This window comes from Saccostrea cucullata, unplaced genomic scaffold (assembly GCF_032062105.1).
Source record: "Saccostrea cucullata isolate Sc308-1 unplaced genomic scaffold, CSIRO_AGI_Scuc_v1 ctg82, whole genome shotgun sequence".
Taxonomy (NCBI): domain Eukaryota; kingdom Metazoa; phylum Mollusca; class Bivalvia; order Ostreida; family Ostreidae; genus Saccostrea; species Saccostrea cuccullata.
In genome coordinates, this window is record NW_026928947.1 from 278,034 (window position 1) to 290,619 (window position 12,586).

A 12,586-nucleotide genomic window follows, 5' to 3' on the forward strand; every position below is an offset into this window, starting at 1 on the left:
ATGGTCCACGTATTGTAGTTTTTTTTAAAGGACAGCAACTTGTTTAGACTATTATCTTTCTAAACATTTTATCCTCAAATCATCGTTTTTAAGTTTAATTGTTATTTCACGGCAGACTTATTTATGACCCACTTTTGTACATGACGTGTAATTTGAAATACTTCCCTTTCTGTCGCCAGGATTACAACGACAGATTTTGGTGCTATATAACATTTGATAAACATGCACACAGTATATTGATATTGTCGAATTATCAAAATTTCGGTCTTGAAATGATGTCTGAAATATAAAAGTATTGGCTAACGCCTCGGATTTTATTTTTCAGACATTTCTCGACCTTGGATGTTATTCTGCAACATTCACGAGTACTTTATTTTACCCCCACTTGAAAGCGGGAGGGTATATAGTAATCGGGTTGTCCGAGCTCACTAAATGATACCCTCCACCTCCCATATGAATATAATGACAGTGTCCATGTTTTGCTATGGGATACCCCGAATATGTGTCGGATCAAAATGTAAAATAGGAGGTGCACAATGGCAAATTAACTACTAGTATTCAATTTTCTCATTAACCTGGTATCATCGTTTGAAGTACTTCATAAGTTGAGGATAGGGATTTTTTGAATGAAAAAAAAAAATCAGAATGTGCTAAATAAGCAATACATGTATATCTACAATCACACAATTAACTGAAAAAAGAAAAGGTACCAGCGCCTACTGATATGATATGAAATTATTTTTAATGGATCTCAGTTAAATAAAATGCAGGTAAATTTAAAATGCAATGTAAAACTTTGTTTTAAATTTCTACCGCACTTTTTATTGCATGCGACAAATCATGCACATATTTCCCTCCCGGATTATGCATGCACAATTCAGAGAACTTAGCAACATGTGTTTTCAATGAACTGCATGGTATATTTAACGACATTACCGAGATTTTATTTTACGTTTATCATAAATGTAAGTAAGAAAGTAACGCCAAATTAATTCTTTTCTAACGTAAAGTTAAATATCCTCATTTTGACGTTACCGAAAGTGACACCAACACTATGCGCAACCTCATTATGCAATAAAGATTCTCTGAAAGTCTCATCAAAGAATGTTTCCACTTAAGCATAGTGCCGTGGCCCCTTTTTCGGACCCCTCTAACTTTATCTAATTAACTCAAATGTTAATTCATTTCATAGATCGATTGAAAACATATAATATTTAGCCAGTTATAATTGCTTTTGGAATTTGATACAAAATACAAACTGTATACAGAAAAATAAACACAAAGAATTCTCAGAAATTTGGTAAAATTTTGGAGAGAACGAGGTATTTCAATAGTTTTATACCTCGACGACGGATTTGGATTTGCAGATAGTTATTCTAATTGTATGCAATCATCTAATTTTGTTCAAGATACCTTGTATAAGGCAGGTTTTATTGTTAATAAAGAAAAGTCATTATGGATGCCAGTTCAAACTTTAGATTGGTTAGGATTTAGATGGAATCTTGTACAGGATACCTTAGAATTACAAAAAAGTAAGCTAGAAGATTTTCTAGACTTGTTAGAGCAATTTAAAAATAAAAATTTTTACGTGTCTGCAAGAATATTAGCCAAGGTTACAGGGAAAATAATATCTTTTTCAGCAAGTTTTGGTTCAGTGTGCAGATTTATGACAAGGCATATGCACTTGTCTATATGTTCAAGAAAGTCGTGGGACACATTTTTTCAGTTGTCCAATGAAACAATTGCTGAGATCAATTTTTGGAAACTAAATTGTATGTGTTTACCTTTTAAGAAAATTTTTCAAGAATATGTATTACCAGAAAGACTCGTTTATACAGATGCTAGCGATCACGCAGGCGCTGGTTATTGTTTGCAAATCCTTGGTAAGATTTTTCATAGGCAATGGACAGAGGAGGAATCCAAGAGAAGTTCAACTTGGAGAGAACTCAAGGCTATTGAAATGACATTAGATGCATTTAAGGTAGAACTTGAAGGTAAATGTGTAAAAGTTAGCACGGATAATCAAAATGCTGTAAGAATCATAGAAGTGGGAAGTATGAAAACAGAATTGCATGCTGTAGCTTTTGCAATTGTAAAAATTTGTGTTATGTATAGAATAACTTTAGATGTGAATTGGTTACCAAGGGATGAAAATATTGTCGCTGATTTTTTCAGTAAAATGTATGATCCAGATGATTGGGCCATTGATCAAAGAATTTTCAATTTTTTCAATATAAAATGGGGTCCATTTACGTGCGATTTGTTCGCCAATTGCTACAATCATAAGGTTAAGAAGTTCTATTCAAAATTTGCAGATAATTTAACGACAGGTGTTGATGCATTTTCTTTTGATTGGAGTGTAGATAATAACTGGATTGTTCCCCCAGTAAGATTGATTTCTAAAGTTATTCGGCATTTAATTTCATGTAAAGGGAAAGGCGTTCTTATTGCACCTAAATGGATTTCATCCCCTTTTTGGTCCAGTATTGTAAATAAAGATGGATCGTTTAAAGGCTTTGTGAAGGATTATGTAGAATATAAAAATCCGTCTAGATTTTTTGTCAGTGGATCGCAGAGGAACAGCGTTTTTAATGAAGGAAATGTGTCATTCAATGTTGTTGTGTTAAGATTGGACACTAATAAAGATATTTAAAGTTGACTAATTTGTGACTATCAGTGTTTGAAGGCTATGTTTTCCGACAAGGAAATTATATTCGGACTATGTTTCACTCAACTATGTGAGTGTTTTGATATGCATACTCTGTCGTTTAATAATTACGTTATAAAAGCGTACATATTCATTCTATGTGTAAAAATATGTTTTTATCATTGATTCTCATCATTATGCTGTACTGTATTGTGTTGTTTGTGTTTTGTAGAAGATGAGACCCACCACTTCTCAATGGAATGAATTAGACGGATTAAAGAGGGATAATCCTGAGTTATCCTCCTTAGTAGACGAAGTTCCAAATATTGTAAGAGCAAGCAAATCCGAAAACACAAATAAACAATATGATTGCTATTTTAGAAAGTTTTCAGAATGGTGTCGAGGTTATCATTTTTCAGCCTTACCTGCAGATGTCTGTACAGTAGTATTATACATTTCTTTTTTGGTTCAGAACAACGTTTCAGTCTCTGTGCTCAACTCCAATTTTTTCAGTATTTCATGGAAACATAATTTTCACCTTGTTAAAAACCCGTGCGAAGAAAATTTTGTTATTTATACATTTGAAGGTGCAAAAAGAATTTTGTCCAAACCACTAAAAAAAGAAAGAGCCTGTTTCAATTGAAATTATGAATATGCTTTTTACAGCTTATGGTAATTCTAAAGATTTGTCAAAGATTAGAATTTATTGCATGTTTAGTTTAGCTTTTGCAGGTTTTCTGAGATTTAATGAGTTGATCAACATTCGATTTAAAGATGTGAGAATTTGTTCGTCACATATTGAGATTGTCATCCCTAAAAGTAAGACAGACATTTTCAGAGAAGGTAACAAGCTTTTTATTGCCAGAACTAACAAAGACACTTGTCCAGTTAAATGTCTAGAAAATTATATAAAAGAAGCAAATATTGTTCAAGGTGATGAGTTTTTGTTCAGAGCTTTGCAGTTTAGGAAAGGAGTGTATCATCTTTGCTCTTGTAATAAACCTATTTCTTACTCGAGTAAGAGAATTATTTAAATGTAGCTTAGAAGCTATTGGAGTAGATAAAGACAAGTTCGGCCTGCATTCATTGAGAAGTGGTGGCGCGACTTCCGCAGCAAATAATTCAGTCCCGGACAGGTTGTTTAAAATTCATGGTAGATGGAAATCAGAGAATGTCAAAGATGGATATGTAAAAGATAATTTAAAATCTAAACTGTCTGTCTCTCTAAATTTGGGTATTTAGACTTATAGAAAAGCTTTGTTGTTTCGAGCTGAGTACACGACTCATATCTAATAAACACTGTAAAATATAAAATGTTCTTGAATTTTATTATGGATTAGAAAAGAAATGTTTTATTTGCGGATGAACAGAGTGAAGTAGAAAATAATAAAATTTCTTTTCGTTTTCATAATATTGCTTATGTTAAGCGTAAAGTTTTGCGCATTTATTTTTGCGTGATTTGGTCAAGGTATTTAAATCCCGTCTCAGGCCGTTTTGGTCATTCGAGTTTGTACTCAGCTATAAATAGCAAACAATACCATGAATATTGATGTCGAACACATTTTTTTGTTTAAGGGAGTTTATTTTTAAGTCGTTTACAATATATTTTCTATTGCAGTTTTTGAATGTCCAGATTTTGCAGTACAGTTTGTTTTAAAGACATTCTAAGGGCATAAAATGATTGCATTGTATATTATAGATAACTGAATTTGTAATAATACTTTTCATGTATATCGATATTATGGAGAAATAACTTTATTATGTGGTGAGACCAAGAAGACTTTATTTAAATACTTGAATATTGTAAATCAGAGGGAAGATTACGAGAACTATTATGTTAATAGAGCTGAGTACACGACTCATATCTAATAAACACTGTAAAATATAAAAATGTTCTTGAATTTTATTATGGATTAGAAAAGAAATGTTTTATTTGCGGATGAACAGAGTGAAGTAGAAAATAATAAAAACACAACACAAACATACATACAGTGCCTGACTGCCAGCCGTGATTGCTCTAGAAAAAAACACAAAGAAGGAGGTGAATAGACAACTGTAAATAATATAAATAAAATTATAATCCCAATGACCTTGAGACCATAAACCTTTTTTCCAAAGAGTCTACAATGTAACCATCTTTAGCACTATCACTTCTCCATCTACCATGCTTTTTCAAACATCTCTCATCCACATTTGAGTTGGCTGCCACAGTTGCCCCACCCGCGCTTAATGAATGAATTCCTATGTTAACATGTTCACCCATAACTGTTTTCAACAATGATATAAGATTGCTACTAGCTGCTGTATAACTAAGTTTTTTGTTTTATATATTAATTTACAAACATCTTTTGACCTAAAAATTGGTCTAAGTAAGAAACAATGATTGTCATCAATTGGACATAAACATGATAAAAGCTCTAGGTATTTCTTATACATATTGACAGGACATGCAGACGTTGACCCCTTAGCGACAAGGACTTCGCTTCCTTGTATGTACTGATCTGTTTTGGATTTTTTAATGCAAAGCACAAGATATTCATCATGTACAATCACATCATTGAATGTTAAAGAAATAGCTTCATCAAACCTTAGAAAACCAGCAAACAAAATAAAATCATGGTAAGATTACTGACAATTAGCAAATCATTTTCATCAATGAATTTATCACAAAGTTCAATTAACACATCCTTGGTAATAGGCTCTTTTTTCTGCACAGCACGACCAGCTCTCCGTCTTGCAGCTTCTTGTAGAGATGAAACGTAAGAATTCTTCGTTGGGTCTGGTAAACCTACACATTCATGAGCCCACTTAATCGCTTGGTCCTGCACACCAATACTTGGAATTAAAGTTCTCACACTTAATGTTATGACGATCTGCAAATCTATCACACGTATGTGGTCTCCAGATATTGTCGAAATGATCAAATACACATTGTTTAACTGACCAGTCATCACAGTCTGTCATTCTGCTCAAAGAGTCTGCTCTTACGTTTTCTGATCGAGGTATCCATTTACCTGTTATTTGGATATCCTTCTCATTGCATAAAATATGCACTGACATTGCAATGTCTTGTAACTTTTTCTTTTTACTCCCTACTTTCAAAATATGCTGCACATTCTGATTATCAGAGTTTATCTCAACAGATTTACCTTCAACTTTATCAACTGATTTTGACAATATTCTATTTACTGTCTCAAGTTCTCTCCAAGTAGACCTTTGCTTACTTTCCCATTCGTTCCAAACTCCATACCACTCAAATTCGACTTGTTCACCCTCTGAACATATGGTCAAATGACCTCCAAAACCAGTGTCAGATGCATCACAATAAACTGACACCTTACTTACATCAGATTCTGTCAACTGACTTAACAATGTACCATTGTTATTCATTTCTTCAACAGATGTCAACCAAAATCTTAATTCACTTACCGCCTCTGCAGACAGTCTAACTCTTGAATACCAACTGGAAAGTGCCAGAATACAAAAGTATAAATACCTTGTTCTTAGTCTAACATCATAACCCAATACCGTTTGCATTGAGATTATTTGTCCAACCACGGATGCGATACTTTTTACATCAAACCAAACAAAACCAGCATCATAACCTTCCAAAATATTTGCAATACAAACCTTGAGTTTGTTGACCCTAGGTGATGTCACCATTATTTTATTGTTTATAGTATTCCATACAAACCCTAACCATACTAATTCTTGCACTGGCTGACAGTGACTCTTGTCTGCTGCAACAAGAAACCCCAATTTGTCTAAATCTTTCTGAATTTCTAAACTCACCAATTCTGCTTCGTGTAATGTTGAGGCACCTCCCATCATCTAAATACATGACCATTTTATGACCTTTTGACCTCCAAAACTTGACTACCTCTCTCATGACTTTCGAAAATATGTATTACGCTGTACTAAGGCCAAATGGCAGAACTTTAAAAACGTAATACCTGCTTTTCCATTTGAAACCTAAGTATTCCTCATCTAGTTCATGCATTCTAATGTGATGATATGCACTTTTTAAATCAAATGAAAAAATGAAATCACCTGATTCGAATAAGCTTTTTGAAACAGAGGCATCCTCGTATTTATGCTTGTTTTTAAATAAATGAGGATTGATGCGTCTTGCATCTAATATCAACCTTAGTTTTGTTTTGTTACCCGCTACCGTCAATGGATTTACAACCCTTGGTTTATTGATACATTCCTCTATGCAACCTTTTTCGAGCAATGTTTCAATTTCTTTATCTACAAACTCACCGTTTTCTAACACAGATCTATAATTCTTAAGTTTTATGGGTTCTGGTGTGGTAAACAATGGCATTTTATAGCCATTTTCAATAACGTCCAAAATATACCTGTTTGCACCAATCGAACGCCACTGACCTATATTTTCCCGTAAATAGCCTACAGGTAAAATATTTACCACGTATGATTGCTTCTGATACCCTCCGTCGTTTATCTGCTTAATCAAATGATTATTTTGATAAACAAGTGTAGTTATCTTATTGTCATCTAGTTTTTCTTTGCAATCTTTTCTCCAGTGACCTCTCTTGTTACAGCGATAGCAATGCCCAGGTTTCCATGTAGATTCGCTTGGCGTTGTCTGTGTCGACACTGGCTTTGGGTAGGGACTGGTAAATTCTCTCAGGTTTTTTCGTTTCTTTGCCTTTTCCTCTTTTAGTTTCCTCTTAGCCCGAATCTGTGCTTTCGTGATTCTCTTCTCGTCATCGGAATCTGATGCTATAGGATTCTTAACGTACTCGTCAACTGCCTTCCATCCCGCCTCTGACGAATCTGCAAGTTTTATCAATTTTTGTCTATGTTTTATAATGTCCACAACTTCTGCTATTTTACGTTGAATGTCTTCAATACTGCCTTCCTCCAAATGTTCACTGGCCTCCTGCACTTTTGATAGGACCTTGACGTTGTGTGTGTGCTGCTCTTCGTTGCCGTATTTTTGAATTTATATCCGTCTGACACGACTTGTTCAATTCTAGCCTCTTGTCTGTAGGTTCTCATGTATTGTTTTCTGCATCTCTGTAAGCCTATTGTCGAAAAGCTCTGAGAAACTGCTCAGCATTTCAAAATTCGACGCGCGAATCATTAATTTGTCTTTGAACTGCTTGAGCGTCCATTTTCGTCTAACTCGTGCCGCACGGCGGCTAGAAGTGAATACCTGAATTGCATTTCGAAAACCTGTTCTTTATGCTTAATAGCTATTGGCTACCAATGGAACCTTCCATTATAATGCACTGTGCCGTCAATACAATATTTTCCCGCTATTACTGGAGAACCGCGGGAAAATACAATGTATAATTATACTGAGGTTCGTTCCACCTGACTGACAACTGTTTATTGGATTGTTACAATTTGATATCTCTTTAGTGTTTCTTATATCAAGAATGGGCATGTATAAAGGATAGGTAATTGAAGGAAAATACACAAGTCTATAAAAAATTAAAATAGTCTTTGAAAGGTGAAATTTTTAAACGTTAAGTGTTGTACCAGGTGGATTGAGAGCAGGTCAAACAATGAACCCTTAATCTATTAGAGGTGAGAAAGTTTGTCAAGGGGAATAGCCAGCACATGTTGTTACTTCAAATTAAACACATACAAGTGACAATGGAATACATATTGATACTTTAAATTGTGTTTGCATGTCTGAAATGAATTCTATATCCAGCTACAAAACATATGATATGCTGTAGTTTATTCCTCTTACCTTCATTAACTGCCGTGGTAGGAGTAGGCCTATCTAGAGAACATTTTTGTACAGAACAATAGGCAAATCGGTTACGATCTGCATGCACCGAACACCAAGGCTTGGAACTGTTGTCTGGATTACAGCAATGATTATGATCACCTAAACCCTGAAATAAAACACAAAAAATAATTAAAAATTCAGGGTTATAAGCGAACATAAAAAAAACTAATTTTCCTGAAGAATGCTATGTAGATTGGATGGAATTCTGAACTTTGTTTCTTTTATGGCAATTTTGTCCGACTTAACATGCCTTTCCAGGATGAGTGTGTTCATTGATGTATGATGATTTGGACCACTTCTGACACGTTGTCCCTATTGTTGTTTCTGTCTGTCTGTCCCCGACGTTAAAAAGAAAGTACCAAATGTGTAAAAGTCAGCGTATATATCAACTGAGCCAGTCTGACTATAAGAATCAATGGCATAAATTTAAAGCAGATTCTGGTAATCAGGTTTTCTTATTTTTCGTAGGTTTTTTTGTGAATTTATACCCCAGGGCAGGGGTGCCCCTAAAAAATATTATCTTAAATTATTCCTTACATCTTGACCTATCAAAATACAACAATTTTATTTAGGGGCAGGCCTGACCTGAAGGACTTCAAGACCAAAATTCAGGCAAAAATCAACGCTTTAACGGACAAAATAGTGTTTCGATCAACTTTAGAGGTTTATTGTAAAATTGTAAATAATAAATTTTAGGTTTGAAAAATTTAGACATATATTTAAGTCACAATAATCCAAAAGCGCCCTCTTACTTTTTATTTGGTAAACGAATTACTAACATTATTCATACTAAATTAAGGCACAACTGTGTATTGAACCAAGACTTATTCATCACAATATCATTGGAAATCCTTATTGCTCTTGTGGTAAACAAGAGGATACCTATCATTTTTTCTTTGTAAAAAATATCTTAATGCTCGAAGTAATCTTTTTGATCATCTTTTTCGACTTGATTTAGACGTAATAGATGTACACCTACTGCTCTGGGGCAACGAAAGGGTGTAGAACAAGAGGCCCAGGGACCACATCGCTCACATGAGCAAATCGGCTTGGAAAATGCACAAATCAGAAGGGAGGGGGCTTGTATTAAATACTACTTAAGGTTGCTTTCATATTAATACAGCATATGACTTTGCTGTTCTTGATAAAAAGATTTTTAAACATTTTCTTCCTTTACATAACTTTTTAATAATTTGAATTTGATTTCCCATTGCTTCCCTCCCTACCCCAAAGGGCCATGATTTGAATAGAATTGAATCTTCAATACATGAGGATGCTTAGATGTCAATATGACTATACATAGCTTTTCTGTACTTGGGATTTTTTCCCCTTTATTTTTCTAAGTAAAACTTTGATCTACCATTGTGGCCCAACCTTACGCTTGGGGGTATGATTTGAACAATTAATTTAATTCTACCCTACCCGAAAATGCTTTCATATGAATACTAGTATTACTAATCATGGCTTTGCTATTTCCCCCATTGTGGTCCACCCTACCCCTGGGGGTTAAGAGAGAGAGAGAGAGAGAGAGAGAGAGAGAGAGAGAGAGAGAGAGAGAGAGAGAGAGAGAGAGAGAGAGAGAGAGAGAGAGAGAGAGAGAGAGAGAGAGAGAGAGAGAGAGAGAGAGAGAGAGAGAGAGAGAGAGAGAGAGAGAGAGAGAGAGAGAGAGAGAGAGAGAGAGAGAGAGAGAGAGAGAGAGAGAGAGAGAGAGAGAGAGAGAGAGAGAGAGAGAGAGAGAGAGAGAGAGAGAGAGAGAGAGAGAGAGAGAGAGAGAGGGAGAGAGAGAGAGAGAGAGAGAGAGAGAGAGAGAGAGAGAGAGAGAGAGAGAGAGAGAGAGAAAGAGAGAGAGAGGGGGGGGGGGGGGGGGGGGGGGGGGGGGGGGGGGGGGGGGGGGGGGGGGGGGGGGGGGGGGGGGGGGGGGGGGGGGGGAGAGAGAGAGAGAGAGAGAGAGAGAGAGAGAGAGAGAGAGAGAGAGAGAGAGAGAGAGAGAGAGAGAGAGAGAGAGAGAGTGATGTGAACAAACTAGAATCTACACTACCTGAGGATGATTCCACATAAATGTCATTAATCATGGCTTTGAAGTACTTGAGAAGACGATTTTAAAAGATTTCCCTATCTAGTCCTACGTAGAACTTTTGTTTAGCCTTTCTGTCCCCCTTCCCTATCCCAAGAGGTAATGATTTGTACAAACGTGAATCTACACTACGTGAGGATGCTTCCACATGAGTTTAATCTCTCCTGGCCCAGTGGTTCTTGAGAAGAAGATCTTTAAAGATTTTCCCTATATACTCATATGTCAAACTTTGATCGGCCATTGTGGCCCCACCCTATCCCCTGGGGGTCATGATTTGAACAAATTTGAATCTACACTACCTGAGGATACTTCCACATGAGTTTCATCTTTCCTGGCCCAGTGGTTCTTGAGAAGAAGATTTTTAAAGATTTTCCCTATATACTCCTATGTTAAACTTTGATCGGCCATTGTGGCCTTACCTTATCCCTGGGGGTCATGATTTGAACAAACTTGAATCTACACTACCTGAGGATGATTCCACATAAATGCTATTAATCATGGCTTTGAAGTACTTGAGAAGACGATTTTAAAAGATTTCCCTATCTAGTACTACGTAGAACTTTTTTTTAGCCATTCTGTCCCCCTTCCCTACTACAAGGGGTAAGGATTTGTACAAACGTGAATCTACACTACGTGAGAATGCTTCCACATGAGTTTCATCTTTCCTGGCCCAGTGGTTCTTGAGAAGAAGATTTTTAAAGATTTTCCCTATATACTCATATGTCAAACTTTGATCGGCCATTGTGGCCCTGCCCTATCCCTGGGGGTCATGATTTGAAAAAACTTGAATCTACACTACCTTAGGATACTTCTACATGAGTTTCATCTTTCCTGGCCCATTGGTTCTTGAGAAGAAGATTTATATAGATTTTCCCTATATACTCCTATATAAAACTTTGATCGGCCATTGTGGCCTTACCTTATCCCTGGGGGTCATGATTTGAACAAACTTAAATCTACACTACCTGAGGATGCTTCCACATGAGTTTCATCTTTCCTGGCCCAGTGGTTCTTGTGAAGAAGATTTTTGAAAAAATGTCATTTATTTTTCTCTAATTCATTATTATCTCCCTTTGGAAAAGCTCAGGTGAGCTAAAAAGTGTAAATGAGCGCGATTCTAAGGGAGGGGGTACTGGGTGTAAATCGGAGTCAGATACCTTGTGTTATTATTAGCTCACCTGATCCGAAGGCTCAAGTGATCTTTTCTGATCAAAATGTGTCTGTTGTTGTCGTTGTCGTAAACTTTTCACATTTTCATCTTCTTCTCAAGATGCACTGGGCCAATTTCAACCAAACTTGCCACAAAGTATCCGTGGGTAAAGGGGATCCAAGTTTGTTCAAATGAAGGGCCACGCCCTTTTCCAATGGGAGATAATTATGAATTATAGAAAAATTAATGACATTTTTTAAAAATCTTCTTCTCAAGAACCACTGGGCCAGGAAAGATGAAAATCATATGGAATCATCCTCAGGTAGTGTAGATTTAAGTTTGTTAAAATCATGACCACTGGAGGTAGGGTGGGGCCGATAAAAGTTTTACATATGAATATATAGGAAAAATCTTTAAAAATCTTCTTTTCCTGAACCACTGGGCCAGGAAAGATGAAACTGATGTGAAGCATCCTCAGGTAGTAAAGATTCAAGTTTGTTCAAACCATGACCCCCAAGGGGTAGGTTGGGACCAAAATTGGCCGATCAAAGTTTTACATAGGAATATATAGGAAAAATCTTTGAAAATCTTCTTCAGAACAATTGGGCCAGGAAAGATGAAACTCATGTGGAATCATCCTCAGGTAGTGTAGATTCAAGTTTGTTCAAATCATGACCCCCAGGGGTAGGGTGGGGCCAACATGGCCGATTGAAATTTTACATAGGAATATATGGGAAAAAACTTTATAAATCTTCTTCTCAAGAATAACTGGGCCAGGAAAGATGAAACTCATGTGGAATCATCCTCAGGTAGTGTAGATTCAAGTTTGTTAAAATCATGAACCCCAGGGGTAGGGTGGGGCCAAAATGGCCAATCAAAATTTAACATAGGAATATAAAGGGCAACCTTTTAAAATCTTCTTTTCAAGTATTTCAAATCCATGAC

At 36.0% G+C, this 12,586-nt stretch overlaps 1 pseudogene; it reads right to left on the reverse strand.

Moving 5' to 3' along the window:
• Positions 1–6,943: 6,943 nt before the first annotated feature.
• On the reverse strand, positions 6,944–7,788 carry LOC134279357 (uncharacterized; annotated as a pseudogene).
• Between the last annotated feature and the right edge of the window lie 4,798 nt (positions 7,789–12,586).